At 47.4% G+C, this 17,340-nt stretch overlaps 1 protein-coding gene across 10 annotated transcripts in view; it reads right to left on the reverse strand.

The window, feature by feature from the left end:
- Positions 1 to 17,340, reverse strand: part of trh (PAS domain-containing protein trachealess) — a 1,432,279-nt gene that overhangs the window by 416,377 nt on the left and 998,562 nt on the right. The window contains exon 1 of one of the 10 annotated variants that reach the window (XM_069316263.1): positions 2,485 to 2,558. The exons of the other annotated variants lie outside the window; for them this stretch is intronic. The gene's annotated coding sequence lies outside the window, so the exon portion shown is untranslated. Of the gene's footprint in view, positions 1 to 2,484; positions 2,559 to 17,340 lie in introns of those variants that run through there. 10 annotated transcript variants of the gene reach the window in all.

Below are 17,340 nucleotides of genomic sequence, written 5' to 3' on the forward strand. Positions count from 1 at the left end.
GAGGACGAGGAGAGCTGAGGAGGAAAAGTTAATCGTCGTTCTTACCCATTAAACTTAAGGGAGTTTAAGGAGGAGTGTGATAAGGTGTGGGTATTGGTCTATGGGGAGGACGGGCCGCCCCCAGTAGGTGGTGAGGGCGGACTATACTCTTCCCCAGACTAAACCATCCACCAAGTCCCCCCTCCCCCCTCTCTCCAGCTCTACCAAGTCCCCTTCCTCTCCAAGTCACCATACTCCCTCATCACCACCATATCCCCAACATCTCCCTCATCACCACCACGCCCCCCCTCCCCCCCCTCACCATGGTGTTCACACACAGAGGAGGAGAACAATGCCGCTAATTACTATTAAGGCCTCAGGTGCCAGGGTCAGCCACCTGCCCAGGTGAGCCTGCACCTCCACCGCTCCTTCAGCGCCTGCCACACCTCAGGTGAGCACGGGGGGGGGGGTAGATCTCAGGTGAGCACGGGGGGGGTAGATCTCAGGTGAGCACGGGGGGGGGGGAGGGGTAGATCTCAGGTGAGCACGGGGGTCATTAGGGGGGGGGCGGTAGATCACAGGTGAGTATAGAAAGAAAAGTTAAGCTGATGAGAGGAGGGCAAGGTAAAGGGGAGCGGGTGGTCCTACCTTTTGACGACCACTGTGGTAGTGGATCACAAGGTCCATTTTGTTGATCTGGGAGGTGAATATGGGAGGGGGAATACGTGGGGGGATAGGCTAGGTAGGAAGGGTATGCGAAGGGAGCTTTAATCTCCCCATCGAAATAATTGACCTTAATGAAAGCCCATCTCCGTGCCCCATTCCTTCACCCCCGTCCTCGTCTACCTGGGCAGTCAGCTAATGAGCCAGTACTCACGTTTTCACTTTAATACTCTTGGTTAAACATGGAAATACCCGAGGGTGGGGTAGCGGGCGCCCGGAGGGTGGGTGGGTGGGGTAGCGGGCGCCCGGAGGGTGGGTGGGTGGGGTAGCGAGCGCCCGCAGGGTGGGTGGGTGGGGTAGCGAGCGCCCGCAGGGTGGGTGGGTGGGGTAGCGGGCGCCCGCAGGGTGGGTGGGTGGGGTAGCGGGCGCCCGCAGGGTGGGTGGGTGGGGTAGCGGGCGCCCGCAGGGTGGGTGGGTGGGGTAGCGGGCGCCCGGAGGGAGGGTGGGTGGGTGGGGTAGAGGGTGGGTGGGTGGGGTAGCGAGCGCCCGGAGGGTGGGTGGGTGGGGTAGAGGGCGCCCGGAGGGTGGGTGGTGTTATGGCTAAGTATGATTAATCTTGGTGTGTCTTGACCTGTCCCCACAATCAGTTAAACGCAGAAGGAAAATGGAAAAGCTCTTGTCACGGTAAAATTTTTAGGAAGAGATTCAGCCTTCTCCATTATCGCCTATTCTACTCATTCACCTCTACGTAATAAAGAACTGCAGCCAAGAACAACAACTACATCCAGACGTCTAGACAATACCACCAGTCTACCAGTCCCCCCTTCTGCACCATGGCCCATCACCCCACCTCGCACCTGGGTCGCTGGGAGGCCACGCCCTCCGTAACAAGCAGTTAAAGGAGCTGGTTCGCAGTTTAAAGAAGACATCAGCGCCCTCTGGCTGGCCAATATTATGTATATATAGGGCTACCAAGCTCATTTACCGTCACTCTCCATAAAAAACACACACCTGTTTAATAAACAAAAGCCTACAAAAATAATGTAAAGGAAAAAACACCTTCCACGGTATCTAGAGCACAAGTAATTATTAAAAGAAGGAGGTACCAAGCATCTAAAGCACATGATTTTATATATTCAGTATTTGCCGGGGTCGAAAACGCACCCTATTTTGAGTCCATAAACGTTAAAAAGACAATTGGAATCGACTTGAGAATGGTCCAGGACGGACCGAAACGTCGTCGTCCCTTCACCTTCTAGTGTGTGGTCTGGTCAACATTAGCCACGTTATTGTGACTTATCGCCTGCATTTGTAATACAATTTTCCTTCACTTGAAACAAATATTCCATTTTTTCTTTTTGTTTTGCGAACGAATAACATGAACAGTATTAAACAAGACTGGCATCATCCCTCCACCAAACTATAAATCGCAGCCTTAACAATTGTGTATTTGTGCATCCTCTTGGTAATTTATATTTTGGTTTGTTATTTTCTACTTAGTAATATATACATTTCATTCTGGGAACATTTCGAGGAGCTTAGACTGTCGTACAGTGCGGAAACGCTTCCTACAGCCCTCTGATCCTCCTCACCTTCTCAGACGCAGAGAAATTTTCAGGCCTTATTATATGACAAAAATAATATATATTCACGTCTTATGTGCTTCAATATACATTAAAGAAACTTCAATTTTATTAAATCAACTAGTCTCGAAGAAGCACAATTATATTATAATTACACTGGAGCTTGGCCTATTCCTTAAATCACTTGTATTTAATGTGTGTTTGTACAGATAAATTAAGTAACCAAAAGCCAGGACAAAACATTCTAAAACCACTTAACTATATAAAGAGCAGCGCGTCCATCCCGCACCAAATACCAGATACCTCTGAGGGTGAAGTGTTTACCTCAGACAGTAGTCACTCACGACTGCCAACATTACACACTAAAATACTGCTTTATATATATTCACAGACGTCTACCAATACCACTTATGGCAATTAATCCATAACTAGTCAATCCAGGAATCTGGTATCAAGACTACTGACGTACAGTGAAAATTCCACATGGAGTAGTGGAACACGAGTGGCAATAATACATACGCCAAGCAACATTTACAGGTGGTAATACTGTGGGACGAGGTTGCATGAAACAACTTTGGTATCTCACGCCTGATGGACCTGTCCTGTGACACGCATGTGCTCACAAACTATCTGTAAGCTCTGTTAAAACACTTCACACATATAACCTCACTACTCAAGTACGCTAGATTACAAAATTGAATTAAGTCATTGCAATAGAGACAACTGTTTGAATATCTTAGAACATTGGAATGTGTGGCATCACCACACATTATAAAAGGCTGAAACAATGAACCTGAAATGATTACTCTTTTTTTTGGTTTATATAGTTACGATGTGATCACTTGGTTATACCAGCTGAAGCCCCCCGGGCGGCCCCTAATGACCCGGCACGCGCAATTAAGGCCCCACTCTACTAATGTGGTAGACGACGTGAACAACGCACAAATTGTTCAGCCACAGATGTGTAAACAAGGCTGGGGGCAGCGGCCAGGCTTCAGGCTACTCTCACAGAGTGTGACTAACATCAATATTGACTTCCAGCTCGGCGATTAAATACAAAATTGTGTAATATACCAAAAATATCGTGTTTGATTTTTGTAAGTAAAATAGATATACGGTTTTGATAAACAGGTTATTTGTGTGAGGTGTGTGTGTCATCTCTACCCTCTATTTAACCCCGTCTTCTTTCCTCTCTACCTCTTCTTCCCCCCTTTTCGCGAGTCTACTCTCTCCCCCTTTTCTCTGTCATCTCCTCCCATTTCCTCTCTACTTCCCTCTCTACTTCTTTTCCCCCATTCCCGCCATCTCCACCGTCTTTCCTCTCATCTTCTCCATTTTCCTCCTCCTCCCCTTCATTCTCCCTCTTCCCCTTCACACCCCATCTCCCTACCCTCCCCATCTCCCCCTCTCTCAGAAAATATTATAATCAATACAAACTCTAGGGGAATCACACCACATATTTTAGACTCCACTTCATGAAAATCCAATGAGAGGAGTCTATAAATGCCAATATATCTTAAAGCATTTAACTTAGGCCTATCCAGACTAGCCTATGACCGTCCCATACCCGAGCATTATCCCTGTAAACTTGGGTGAGGCTAGCCGGAAGCATCTGGTCTCCAACTTTAGACAGACAGGCAAACACTCTCTTATAGTATAAATGTTTTGTTAGATTACGCGATTATGTGGCGCAACAATATTTAGGTAGTGACTTAGAAAATTACCAAGTTGAGGAAAGTACAAAAAATGGATATAGGTTATATAATTTTGAAGAGAAAGTACCAAAACTAGAACTATATAGGCCTTGGAATGAATATAGGCCTTGGAAAGTCAAGGAGCTGGGATATGAGGATAGAGTAGAGGAACAGCACCCTACCACTTGGACCATCGGGGATCGAACGCCGACTCTTCAAGCAGCAAGATCTTCGCTGTACAGACCAGTCCAAGTGGCATGCAACAGGATCGTCGTATATTGCATTTGAGCACAGCAAACCCGGCCAGCAGGAGGCTTGGCGGGGGTACAAGGCCTCATGCGTGCCTAATCGTTCACAAGGGTTCATTACTGGTTCATTTAATTACTGTCGACTTCCTTGACAACACATCGCACGCATCTCAGCCGTGTTCCTACAGCAACTAATGTCTTCAACTTCGGCCCTGAACACCCCCATAAAGTCTCTACTTTCTCCCACGTATTTATACCGACCAAAGCCTCCCACTTCTCCAGTATTCACGTCAGAAATTCAGAATGAAAGATCAAAATATTTTTAAAGTTTTATAGTTTGTGGTCGAGTGTTGACAATGCCAGAGGACACAAGTGCAGCCTTTGACACAAATGTTGACACAAACAACGTGGCCAGATAAACCTTGTGGCGTGTTTAAAATGACGAAAACTTATACAATTATTTGTTCCAGGACGTAACAAAATATTCTTGATGAATTCAATACTTTCTCACGCTCGACAAGCGTACAAATTTAAAGCATTTACAAGAGAAAGTCTATACGAGCTTCAACTCTTACAATCTAAATTGCGCTATACTTTTCGGTCGAGCATGACCGAGAATGAGCGTACAGAATCGGTGCCACCCATTCCATTCTTGTACTCCTATGAATTGTTTTGGTCGAAGATTGTACTTGGCAAAGCTATGCCGTTACGTGACTATCATGGACCAGTGGAAGGGACAAGAAAGGTCATATGCTGACGAGGTCACCACAGAATTGGTCGGCGTTAGTCACTCGCTTCGTAATGTCACATCGTTACATCGCGGAGACAGGGTACACAACCTCACTCCAGCCTCAAACTCAAAGGAATCTCCAGTCCAGTTCAAGCGTCCGGCCTAAGAATTAGAAGAGCAACGATCTCTGTTAGGGAAGAACAGTACCTGACAGCCCTTTCCTCTAAGCAGGAAAAAGTTCCCTACTCCACCAAGACAGACGTCAAGACTCACTGACACTGGACATGCGGGCAGGCATTGTGACACGGAACATCAACACAACACCGGCGGCCTGGTTCATGGTCGTACCCGATGATTTACGACAGTCCAGTTTCTCGAAAGAACGAAGAGCCACTGAAGCAGGCAGCGGCGGATCGTCTGATTCATATTCCACGACCCCTAGCTGTGTGTATTCACCTAGTTGTATTCACCTAGTTGTGTTTGCGGGGGTTGAACTCTGCTCTTTCGGCCCGCCTCTCAACTGTCAATCAACTGCTTATTAACTACTATTTTTTTCCTCCACACCACACACACACACACACAGCCCAGGAAGCAGCCTGTGACAGCTGATTAACTCCCAGGTACCTATTTACTGTTAGGTAACAGGGACATTCAGGGGTGAAAGAAACTGCCCATTTGTTTCTGCCTGATGCGGGAATCGAACTCGCGCCACAGAATTACGATTCCTGCGCGTTATCCACCAGGCCCCCCCCCGGGTATATGTGGGGGGGGGGGGGGGGAAGGTAAACACAAGAAACAGAAAACCTATGATGAGCACAGTCTCCCTGAAGTTAGTGAGGTGTTGACCTATATAAGGAAGTGCTGACCTAGACATCTATAACTTCAATTTGTTTCACGATCAAAAGATCACATTCACTTCAAGCATCTACCACCTACGGGGCTACTCATGCCCGTGCCACTTCTTGTGGTGGCTTAATCATCATCATCATCATACACGACAGGCATACACACATTCGTATATCCTTGCATCTATACCCCTGGATGGTTCACCTATTTATACTCTGCCTAATCAACTATATGCAAGTGTTGACTACTGTCAATGTGATCCTGTGATCGTTTCTGCCTCTCAGGAGTTAGATGAGAGGGGGTGATTTGCCCTCTCTTGCCTTAACAAAGGGGCTGCCGAATCATACCTGGAGTGGGGCCCCTGAGAGTTCTACTCCCCATGCCCAGCCCTTGACTGATAACTTGGTTCAACGGGCTATTGCTTGAAGCGGACCTCAGGCCCACGTATTCCCAACAACCTGGTTGGTCCAGGTTGTGAAAGAAACATCTACAACCAAACTGGTCAGAGTGACAACTAACAACATGATCTACACTGCAGGAGTTTACACTATATCCTGCAGGAACTGACAAATTACAAGTTAGCAAAATACCCAGGAGCAAAAGTCGAGGTTTACGAATCTTCGTAGTGCTAACAACATTCGTCACACGCAGGAAACAAGAGGAACACTACGTCAGAGTAGTGTAGCCACCACACTCAAAGCTATTAACAGCAGAACGAGGGTCCATGGATGGAAACTCGAGACGCAAATGAGTCACAGAGACGTCAGAAAGAACCTTTTCAGCGTCAGAACTGTCATTAAGTAGAACAGATTAGACATAGAAATCGTTGAAACCAATTCGATTCAGAGTTTTTAAAGTAAATGTGATAAAATCGTGAGGTTTTATCCCTGCATCTGCATCTCAGGAGTTAAGCCAGAATCTTAGAAACCATTATTCTAAAGACGTTCAGAAGGCGGGGCTAGGAGCCTGCAAGCACATCTAGGCAAGTAAAGCATGGCAATGGTTGAAGACTACTTGGTATCAAGTGGAACACTTGACCTCTCACTTAGCTCTCGCCTTGTGTGTGAGAGGCAGCACAGAGATGCCAATACTGGTACAGTGCCTCTCATTTTATACCGTCCTTTTACAAGCCACCAGGGGGCTTCACTGACGCTAATATCCCACCGTCTTATGCAGGAACAATGGCACCCCGTTCAAGTAGTGGCTTAGAAGTGCTGGGCCATGGATGTGCCTTCAAGAATCGAGTGTAAAATGTGGTTTCTGGAATACTGGCGATACTCTCCGTTCAGCCAGGGAGAGGATCGAGTGTTTGTACAGGGCGTCGACAAACATTTGTCTACACTCACACACACACACACACACACACACACACACACACACACACACACACACACACACACACACACACACACACACACCTACCTCGTGTTGGTGACTGGAACTTCAATACAGGGTTGGCCAGTCTTTGTACCTTGGGTACCTTACCTTGAGGTGTTTCCGGGGCTTAGCGTCCCTGCGTCGTCGACCAAGCCTCCTGGATAGCGGGAGCGGACTAACGTAATGTTTCGGGTATGCTGTTGATTAACTCATATAACAGGTTTGTGGTTAAGGTTCTCCCCTCAGAGCTCTAAGCAAGGTTCTTCAGCAGGATTTAGGCAATCTTCTCAATCAGGGTTCTCCGGTAGGGTTCTCCTGCAGGGTTCTGTGTTAGGTGCTTCACGAGTGTGTGTGTGTGTGTGTGTGTATGTGTGTGTGTGTGTGTGTGTATGTGTGTGTGTGTGTGTGTGTGTGTGTGTGTGTGTGTGTGTGTGTGTGTGTGTGTGTGTGTCTTACCTTCTAAGAGGGATTATAACCAAATCTACGTGGAAGGATATTTCTAAATTTTCTAGCAGAAGTCTAAACCATATCTTACAGGTTGCTGAACCGGGCCTTTTAGGCATATTTGTCATCCTTTAGAACCTGTGATGACCTTTTCCAAAGCTTAGACTCCCAGAAAGCTTCTACACCAGGTCTTACGAGAAGGGGTCTTTGGCTTTACCAAAGATCTTCCAGAAAGACCATAAAATACATCAGTCCCTGTGGCCAGACACCCCCAAGAGGGCCCTGAATCACGTGTATCACAACCCAGGGAGAGATCATTTGGAGGAGCCCTGGATATTTGGATTGTATTTTCCAATTTGTATTGTATTTCCCAATTTGTATTTGGATTGTATTTCCCAATTTTCGTGAACATTTTTTACTGTTCTCCCATACAGCTCCTCAACCGTCTGAGTAATAGTTGTTCAGGAACCAGGATTCATAAAGCATTTACGTGTCCAAAAACGAAACCTGTACATCTTTCCTCAATTACGGGTGGCTTAGTTTGGAGTTTTCTAAACCGTTTACGAGGTCTCAAGCGCTGTGAGAAGGTCTATAAACATTATAATCTTGGGTCTAGAAGCCCCCCTCGCAGTAAAAACTGTTTAATAAATGCAATCTAACCCGCCATGATCGAGGAGAGATGTACAGGCTTCGTAAGTGGAGATATAAATGCTCGAGGTCTCCAGACCATCACAAGTCGGGGAGAGTGATGGACAACAAGCACAAGCACACGCGTCTTGTGCACAAGCACACGCGTCTTGTGCACAAGAAAAAAATAAATGCCGATCATGAGCATAAAAGAATTTCGCAGTCAAATACTGTCAACAGAAGCTTGAATACATTTGGTCGTCCTTGTCATGCACAGCGTTTGACCGTGTGTGTGTGTGTGTGTGTGTGTGTGTGTGTGTGTGTGTGTGTGTGTGTGTGTGTGTGTGTGTGTGTGTGTGGTGTGTGTGTGTGTGTGTGTGTGTGTGTGTGTACTCACCTAATTGTGCTTGCGGGGGTTGAGCTCTGGCTCTTTGGTCCCGTCTCTCAACCGTCAATCAACAGGTGTACAAGTTCCTGAGCCCTATTGGGCTCTTATCATATCTACACTTGATATCTATCTATATTATATCTACAATGTGTTTGTGTGTGTGTGTGTGTGTGTGTGTGTGTGTGTTTATGCGTCGTGTGTGTTTATGCGTCGTGTGTGTGTTTGTGCGTCGTATGTGTGTTTGTGCGTCGTATGTGTGTTTGTGCGTCGTATGTGTGTTTGTGCGTCGTATGTGTGTTTTCCTTTTTTGAGTGGAAGTTCACGCTCCTGATTTTTGTTTACCATTCCTTGCTGGGAGTGCAACCAGTCCTCAAGCCAGGCTGGTCAAAACCAGCATTTTATTATTATTATTTTTGACGTTATAAGTTAAAACTGAAATCAGAGTAGGTGAAAATTGAGAATGTGTGTCATTGAGGGCAGTTTGGACGAGCACCCCCTGAGCACGGCTCCAGTCATATGGGCGGGAGTTCTTGGCACTGTCGGGAGCCAAAAGCTATTGATTTGTTTTGTCCAATAATATATATTATGAACTTTGTTTTATAACTTTTTGCAGCTTGATGACAGTTAAGAGATGGAGTATGAACATCCAGGCTCGAGCACAACCTTCCACCCCCATAACTCAGCCCCACAACCGAGCACAACCTTCCACCCCCATAACTCAGCCCCACAACCGAGCACAACCTTCCACCCCCATAACTCAGCCCCACAACCGAGCACAACCTTCCACCCCCATAACTCAGCCCCACAACCGAGCACAACCTTCCACCCCCATAACTCAGCCCCACAACCGAGCACAACCTTCCACCCCCCCATAACTCAGCCCCACAACCGAGCACAACCTTCCACCCCCATAACTCAGCCCCACAACCAACACAATCTTCCACCCCCCCATAACTCAGCCCCACAACCGAGCACAACCTTCCACCCCCATAACTCAGCCCCACAACCGAGCACAACCTTCCACCCCCATAACTCAGCCCCACAACCGAGCACAACCTTCCACCCCCATAACTCAGCCCCACAACCGAGCACAACCTTCCACCCCCATAACTCAGCCCCACAACCCAGCACAACCTTCCACCCCCATAACTCAGCCCCACAACCAACACAATCTTCCACCCCCCCATAACTCAGCCCCACAACCGAGCACAACCTTCCCCCGCCCCCCAATAACCTTGCTCCACAACAGTACCTGAGGTGGTCTTCACCCTTGTACAAATACCCAGTTGTTGAGAGTGTGTGGTACTCTATCTAGCCTCCCTCAGCACTCCCTCAGCAACCGTGCAGCTCAGGATCTCCATCACATCCCGTCCCATCACCTCCCATAACATCCCCTCCCATCACCACCTCGTAAATCCGTGCATAACCCTACCAGCGTTAGGTACACATTATCCAACCTCTATAATTCATTGGATAATAGACAGGAATTATACGCGTTGTGTGACGTACGTGGTAATAGATAGATAGTTATCCGTTGAGTATCATTCCACCGGCCTAGGTCGTGAGTAACATTGGTGAATATAGATACTGTGCATGACCTATTACGACCTTTGTCGTCCCATTGAATGTTATTCATTAGTAATCTACTTGAGAATGGTCCAGGACGGACCGAAACGTCGTCGTCGTCCCATCACTTTCTAGTGTGTGGTCTGGTCAACATGCTTCAGCCACGTTATTGTGACTCATCGCCGGCTTATTCATTAGTGGTGTCCTCAAGTTTGTCGTTAGTTCAGTAGTTCAAGTTCAAGTTAGTTCAGTAGTTCAAGTTCAGTAAGAACTTTGGTTCAAGACTGCAAGGCGTTAATTAACTCGGGGTCACTAATTATGAACACCTGCAATTGAACACCTGCTGAAGCAGGTATGTTTTGGGCTTCCACTACACCGGTGTTCACAGTGAACATATGTACCCTTCGCCACTCACCGTACGTAGAGCGCTACACCGTAACTGTGTTTATACAACCATTATATTGCATCAATCACTGTAAGTAGCACCAATAACTACCATGCACAGAATCACCGTAAATATCTTCATTGGTCACGCCACAGTCTCACAACAGCCCGTCCTAAAGTTTGACAAGGTCAAGAAAAACGGTCAATTTAAAGTGGTCTCTCCTAACCTACCAGAGGACCCAAAACAGAAAACGGGACAGTACGTCACTTTCGCCAGCCGCTTCCATTTTCTAGTACGACAATTTTTGGCCTTATTTAACGCATACGAGAGAAAAGCGACGTTCTTTGTGGGAGGACAGGTTGTGGGAGGACAGGTTGTAGGAGGACAGGTTGTAGGAGGACAGGTTGTGGGAGGACAGGTTGTGGGAGGACAGGTTGTAGGACAGGTTGTAAGAGGCCAGGTTGTAAGAGGACAGATTGTGGGAGGACAGGTTGTAGGAGGACAGGTTGTGGGAGGACAGGTTGTAGGAGGACAGGTTGTGGGAGGACAGGTTGTGGGAGGACAGGTTGTAGGAGGACAGGTTGTGGGAGGACAGGTTGTACGAGGACAGGTTGTAGGAGGACAGGTTGTACGAGGACAGGTTGTAGGAGGACAGGTTGTGGGAGGACAGGTTGTGGGAGGACAGGTTGTGGGAGGACAGGTTGTGGGAGGACAGGTTGTGGGAGGACAGGTTGTGGGAGGACAGGTTGTAGGAGGACAGGTTGTACGAGGACAGGTTGTAGGAGGCCAGGTTGTAAGAGGACAGGTTGTGGGAGGACAGGTTGTGGGAGGACAGGTTGCGGGAGGACAGGTTGTAGGAGGACAGGTTATAGGAGGACAGGTTGTAAGAGGCCAGGTTGTAAGAGGACAGGTTGTGGGAGGACAGGTTGTAGGAGGACAGGTTGTGGGAGGACAGGTTGTGGGAGGACATGTTGTGGGAGGACAGGTTGTGGGAGGACAGGTTGTGGGAGGACAGGTTGTAGGAGGACAGGTTGTACGAGGACAGGTTGTAAGAGGCCAGGTTGTAAGAGGACAGGTTGTGGGAGGACAGGTTGTGGGAGGACAGGTTGCGGGAGGACAGGTTGTAGGAGGACAGGTTATAGGAGGACAGGTTGTAAGAGGCCAGGTTGTAAGAGGCCAGGTTGTAAGAGGACAGGTTGTGGGAGGACAGGTTGTAGGAGGACAGGTTGTGGGAGGACAGGTTGTGGGAGGACAGGTTGTAGGAGGACAGGTTGTAGGAGGACAGGTTGTACGAGGACAGGTTGTAGGAGGCCAGGTTGTAAGAGGCCAGGTTGTAAGAGGACAGGTTGTGGGAGGACAGGTTGTAGGAGGACAGGTTGTACGAGGACAGGTTGTAGGAAGACAGGTTGTAGGAAGACAGGTTGTAGGAGGACAGGTTGTACGAGGACAGGTTGTAGGAAGACAGGTTGTAGGAGGACAGGTTGTACGAGGACAGGTTGTAGGAGGCCAGGTTGTAAGAGGCCAGGTTGTAAGAAGACAGGTTGTGGGAGGACAGGTTGTAGGAGGACAGGTTGTACGAGGACAGGTTGTAGGAAGACAGGTTGTAGGAGGACAGGTTGTAGGAAGACAGGTTGTAGGAGGACAGGTTGTACGAGGACAGGTTGTAGGAAGACAGGTTGTAGGAGGACAGGTTGTAGGAAGACAGGTTGTAAGAGGACAGGTTGTAGAAGGACAGGTTGTAAGAGGCCAGGTTGCTACCACCACCAATGTGAACTCCCTCGAACAAGCAGTTTACGATCCAGCATGGCATGGACCTGGTCTCTCTCACATTTCCTATTGCCACAGAGTCTAAGTTAAGTTACATTCGGCAGTTGCTCCCGTGGGAAGCTGGCTTCGTGACCTGGACCATTACCCTGAGACACCCAGACACAGAGCTCCCCGTACCAAAAACACCTTTAGAAAAAAATAGTTTTCACTACCCGGCAGTACTTGAGAGCAGTGACCACTGCATGTCACGGAGCCAACCTTGGGTGGAGATTTCAGTCTCTTCAAGAGCGAAGGTAAATATAGAGAGATAAAATAATTAAATAACTTCTTTTTGGTTGGCGGCTGAGAGGATGAAGTAGCAGGAGTTGAGGAGAGGTAGGCAAGGGGGGGAAGAGAATGGGTAGAAGAAGAAGGAGGGTGATGTGGGAGGGGTAAGGAGAGGTAGCAGGAGGCAGGAAGGACTGATAGGTAAGCAGAAAGCAGAGAGGATAGGGAGGTAGGCAGGGTGCAAAGCTTGACATGGCAATATGTCGAATGTTATCAAACCAGTCATTAAATATGGTTTTATTTTCTTAATTTGCAACAGGTCAGGCACTGGAGAGGGACGGGGAGGGGAGGGGGAGAGGGAGAGACAGACAGACAGACAGAGAGAGAGAGAGAGAGAGAGAGAGAGAGAGAGAGAGAGAGAGAGAGAGAGAGAGAGAGAGAGAGAGAGAGAGAGAGAGAGAGAGAGAGAGAGAGAGAGAGAGAGAGAGAGAGAGAGAGAGAGAGAGAGAGAGAGAGAGAGAGAGAGAGAGACAGAGAGAGAGACCAACAGAGACTATCAGAGAGGACAGACCTAACTGAGCAAAAGGAACCCAGAGCAAGTCAAAACACTTTTTATCAAATAAAAGTGTCTACACACACACACACACACACACACACACACACACACACACACACACACACACACACACACACACACTTCTCCAGTCACCCTGCTTATTTAATAACACGAAAAATAAACACCAGTTGAGAACCCAAGTCAGGCAGGTATGTACTGGACCAAGCCAAGTGAATATAATGTAATCCGCGACCCCAATACCTGAGCTTCGACGCCCCGTATAAAAAACTCCAGTACGAGAACAGTATTTTACACAACATTTCCGTCTGTGTCTTCCGACCGTCTCGCTTCATGCAGGTCGGCGTTCAATCCCCGACCGTCCAAGTGGTTGGGCACTATTCCTTTCCTCCGTCCCATCCCAAATCCTTCTTTCCCTCAGTTCCCTCTACGGAACACAAAATAGATCTGGGAAAAGTTTAATATGATGGGGTAAAACATATGGGGCCGGAAGCCCACATGTTTGTGGGGCCCAGTAGAGCTTTTCAAGCCCTACTGCATGAGACATCCGGCATCTGAAAAGACTGGACCAAGTGTTAAAGTTTAATACTTCAAGCACACACACACACACACACACACACACACACACACACACACACACACACACACACACACACACACACACACATAAATGTAGATATGATAGAGCCCAGTAGGCTCAGGAACCTGTACACCAGTTGATTGACAGTTGAGAGGTGGGGCCAAAGAGCCAGAGCTCAACCCTCGCAAGCACAAATAGGTGAGTACACACACACACACACATAAGTGGGGGCCTGATAGCTGAGTGGACAGCGCTCTGTTCTTGTAATCCTAGCTTCCGGGTTCGATCCCTGGTGATGGCAGAAACAAAATTGAGCAGTTTCTTTCACCCAGATGCCCCTGTTACCTAGCAGTAAATACGTACAAGGGAGTTAGACAGTTGTTGCAGGATGCTTCCTCTGTGTGTGTGTGTGTGTGTGTGTGTGTGTGTGTGTGTGTGTGTGTGTGTGTGTGTGTGTGTGTGTGTGTGTGTGTGTATTAGAGTGCAACATATGTAGTAAATATAATAGAGGAAAATCTAAAATATATCGGAACTCAGTACCTAAGAAAACCAACGGTCAGAAATACGAGGAAGTTTAACAAGAGTTAACAAGTCGATATAGCAAGCACAAAGCGTAAATACACAACCGTACAAGTTCAATATATATCCAGTATACACACATACACCCATCTTGAAAATATACACAAGGGTGTATTAACTCCTATGACGAGTGAGGATAAAAAAAACATTAAAATCATCTTCGCTAAAACCCCCCAAATTCTCTGACCAAGTTATCAGTGTCTGCTCTCAGCTCTGTGGCCAGGAGCGGGATCTTCCAAGCTGTTCTAATGAGGCAACGTGAACAAAGAACAATAAATAACGCGAGAACACTCGGGAAACCGCACTTAAAAGAAGCACTAAATGTCCCGTATATAACATCTATTAAACGACAGCTGTTTCCATCATTTATAATAACAAGAGTCTCTTGTTGGTGGTTGAGAGAGGACGCGGCCGTCATGGGGGACAGCTGAGAGGATGGCTGTAATTAACTGTTTTATTCTCTATCTGTCGCTGTTTATATACCCATAAATATATATATATATATCAAATTAGGAACACGCACACACATGCTGTAACAGTATTCTTCTAGTTGTGTTTGCGGGGGTTGAGCTCTGGCTCTTTGGTCCCGCCTCTCAACCCTCAATCAACTGATGTACAGATTCCCGAGCCTACTGGGCTTTGTCATATCTATATTTGACAGAGCCCAGTAGGCTCTGGTGTGTGTGTGTGTGTGTTTAGTCGAACTAATAAAGTCATTATACACAACCATTGCCGTAGAGACAAAGTGCACAGCAACAAGGGTGCACAGATGCTTGTGCACACATCACCAGGACAATGCTCACTTCTGTAGCCAACAGCAAGACACTTAATTCTCCATATATAGAGCAGCGCAAGTGCTGAGCACACAGGTAGACAGCAGTACACTGCGCCCGCAGTAATTTTTTTACGATCACCGCTAGTGAGCACGGCCAACGATCACCGCTAGTGGGCACGGCCAGCGCTCACCGCTGGTGGGCACGGCCTTAAAGAAGACATTATAATATACTTAATAATTATGATAATCAATGCTAATAATTAACATACGGGTTGATAATGGAATGGGACCTTGTGTGGAGGAGGTGGGTGTTAAGTGGAGGTATTGGGGTACAAGGAAGCAACAGTGGACACAGGCGATGGAGCTCAATATTTGCCATGGATGGGTGGCTGTTTATATAGGTCCCAAACAACGTTGCAGAGAAATGGTTCTGCAGGTCTATAGAGTCAACCGTGAAGCCATGGTCTATAGAGTCAACCGTGAAGCCATGGTCTATAGAGTCAACCGTGAAGCCATGGTCTATAGAGTCAACCGTGAAGCCATGGTCTATAGAGTCAACCGTGAAGCCATGGTCTATAGAGGCAACCGTGAAGCCATGGTCTATAGAGTCAACCGTGAAGCCATGGTCTATAGAGGCAACCGTGAAGCCATGGTCTATAGAGGCAACCGTGAAGCCATGGTCTATAGAGGCAACCGTGAAGCCATGGTCTATAGAGGCAACCGTGAAGCCATGGTCTATAGAGGCAACCGTGAAGCCATGGTCTATAGAGGCAGCCGTGAAGCCATGGTCTATAGAGGCAACCGTGAAGCCATGGTCTATAGAGGCAACCGTGAAGCCATGGTCTATAGAGGCAGCCGTGAAGCCATGGTCTATAGAGGCAACCGTGAAGCCATGGTCTATAGAGGCAACCGTGAAGCCATGGTCTATAGAGGCAGCCGTGAAGCCATGGTCTATAGAGGCAGCCGTGAAGCCATGGTCTATAGAGGCAACCGTGAAGCCATGGTCTATAGAGGCAACCGTGAAGCCATGGTCTATAGAGGCAGCCGTGAAGCCATGGTCTATAGAGGCAACCGTGAAGCCATGGTCTATAGAGGCAACCGTGAAGCCATGGTCTATAGAGGCAGCCGTGAAGCCATGGTCTATAGAGGCAGCCGTGAAGCCATGGTCTATAGAGGCAACCGTGAAGCCATGGTCTATAGAGGCAACCGTGAAGCCATGGTCTATAGAGGCAGCCGTGAAGCCATGGTCTATAGAGTCAACCGTGAAGCCATGGTCTATAGAGGCAACCGTGAAGCCATGGTCTATAGAGGCAGCCGTGAAGCCATGGTCTATAGAGTCAACCATGAAGCCATGGTCTATAGAGGCAACCGTGAAGCCATGGTCTATAGAGTCAACCGTGAAGCTAAAGTCTATATAGAGCCCAATACTGGAAAGAAAATAATCCTTCCAATACGGAAAGTTCTGGATATTAAGAGCACTATAGGCAGCAAGTGGAAGCTCGGCTTGGAGGTTTTGTGAGGGAAGGGTTTGGAGGTAGTGTGACGGATGGGGAAGGGGAGGTGTAAGGGAGGAGAATCACTGGAGTTGAAGGCTAGGTAAGGGAAGAACGATGAAAGGTATGTATAGCGTTTAGAAGATTGTTCAATAAAGAAACATTGTTGTATAGTCAGCATAGACATCAGAACAAAAGTACTGTATACACACACAAGTCAGCATTTAAAAATGGACTCGAGGGAACACAGGGACGTACACACCTAGACGCGTACCCAAAGTCCCAGGGGCCAGATTCACGCAAGCACTTACGCAAGCACTTACGAACGTGTACATCTTTCCTCAATCTTTGACGGCTTTGGTTACATTTATTAAACAGTTTACAAGCATAAAAACTTCCCATTTAACTCTTGTTATTGTTATAAACAGCCTCCTGAAGCTCATTAACTGTTTAATAATTGGAAACAAAGTCGCCAAAGATTGAGAAAAGATGTACAGGTTCGTAAGTGCTTTCGTGAATCTGGCGCCTGGTGTACACACACCGAATTTACATGAACCTTGAATTCCATCTAGGACTGGAAGATATTTGGTGCTCGGACAACAAGCCAATTGTCCGGCCTTAACCACCCTCCAGAAGTCGATAGACCGTAACCCTTCCCCCTCCACAACACCAAACTCCAAGCAAAAAATAATCTTTGTTTTCACAAAATTCAAACCTCCAGTCGCAATCGAATATTTTGCCCCGTCCATCACTCAAGCGGGCTACCCTCTTAATC

This window comes from Procambarus clarkii, chromosome 83 (assembly GCF_040958095.1).
Source record: "Procambarus clarkii isolate CNS0578487 chromosome 83, FALCON_Pclarkii_2.0, whole genome shotgun sequence".
NCBI classification, from domain to species: Eukaryota; Metazoa; Arthropoda; class Malacostraca; order Decapoda; family Cambaridae; genus Procambarus; species Procambarus clarkii.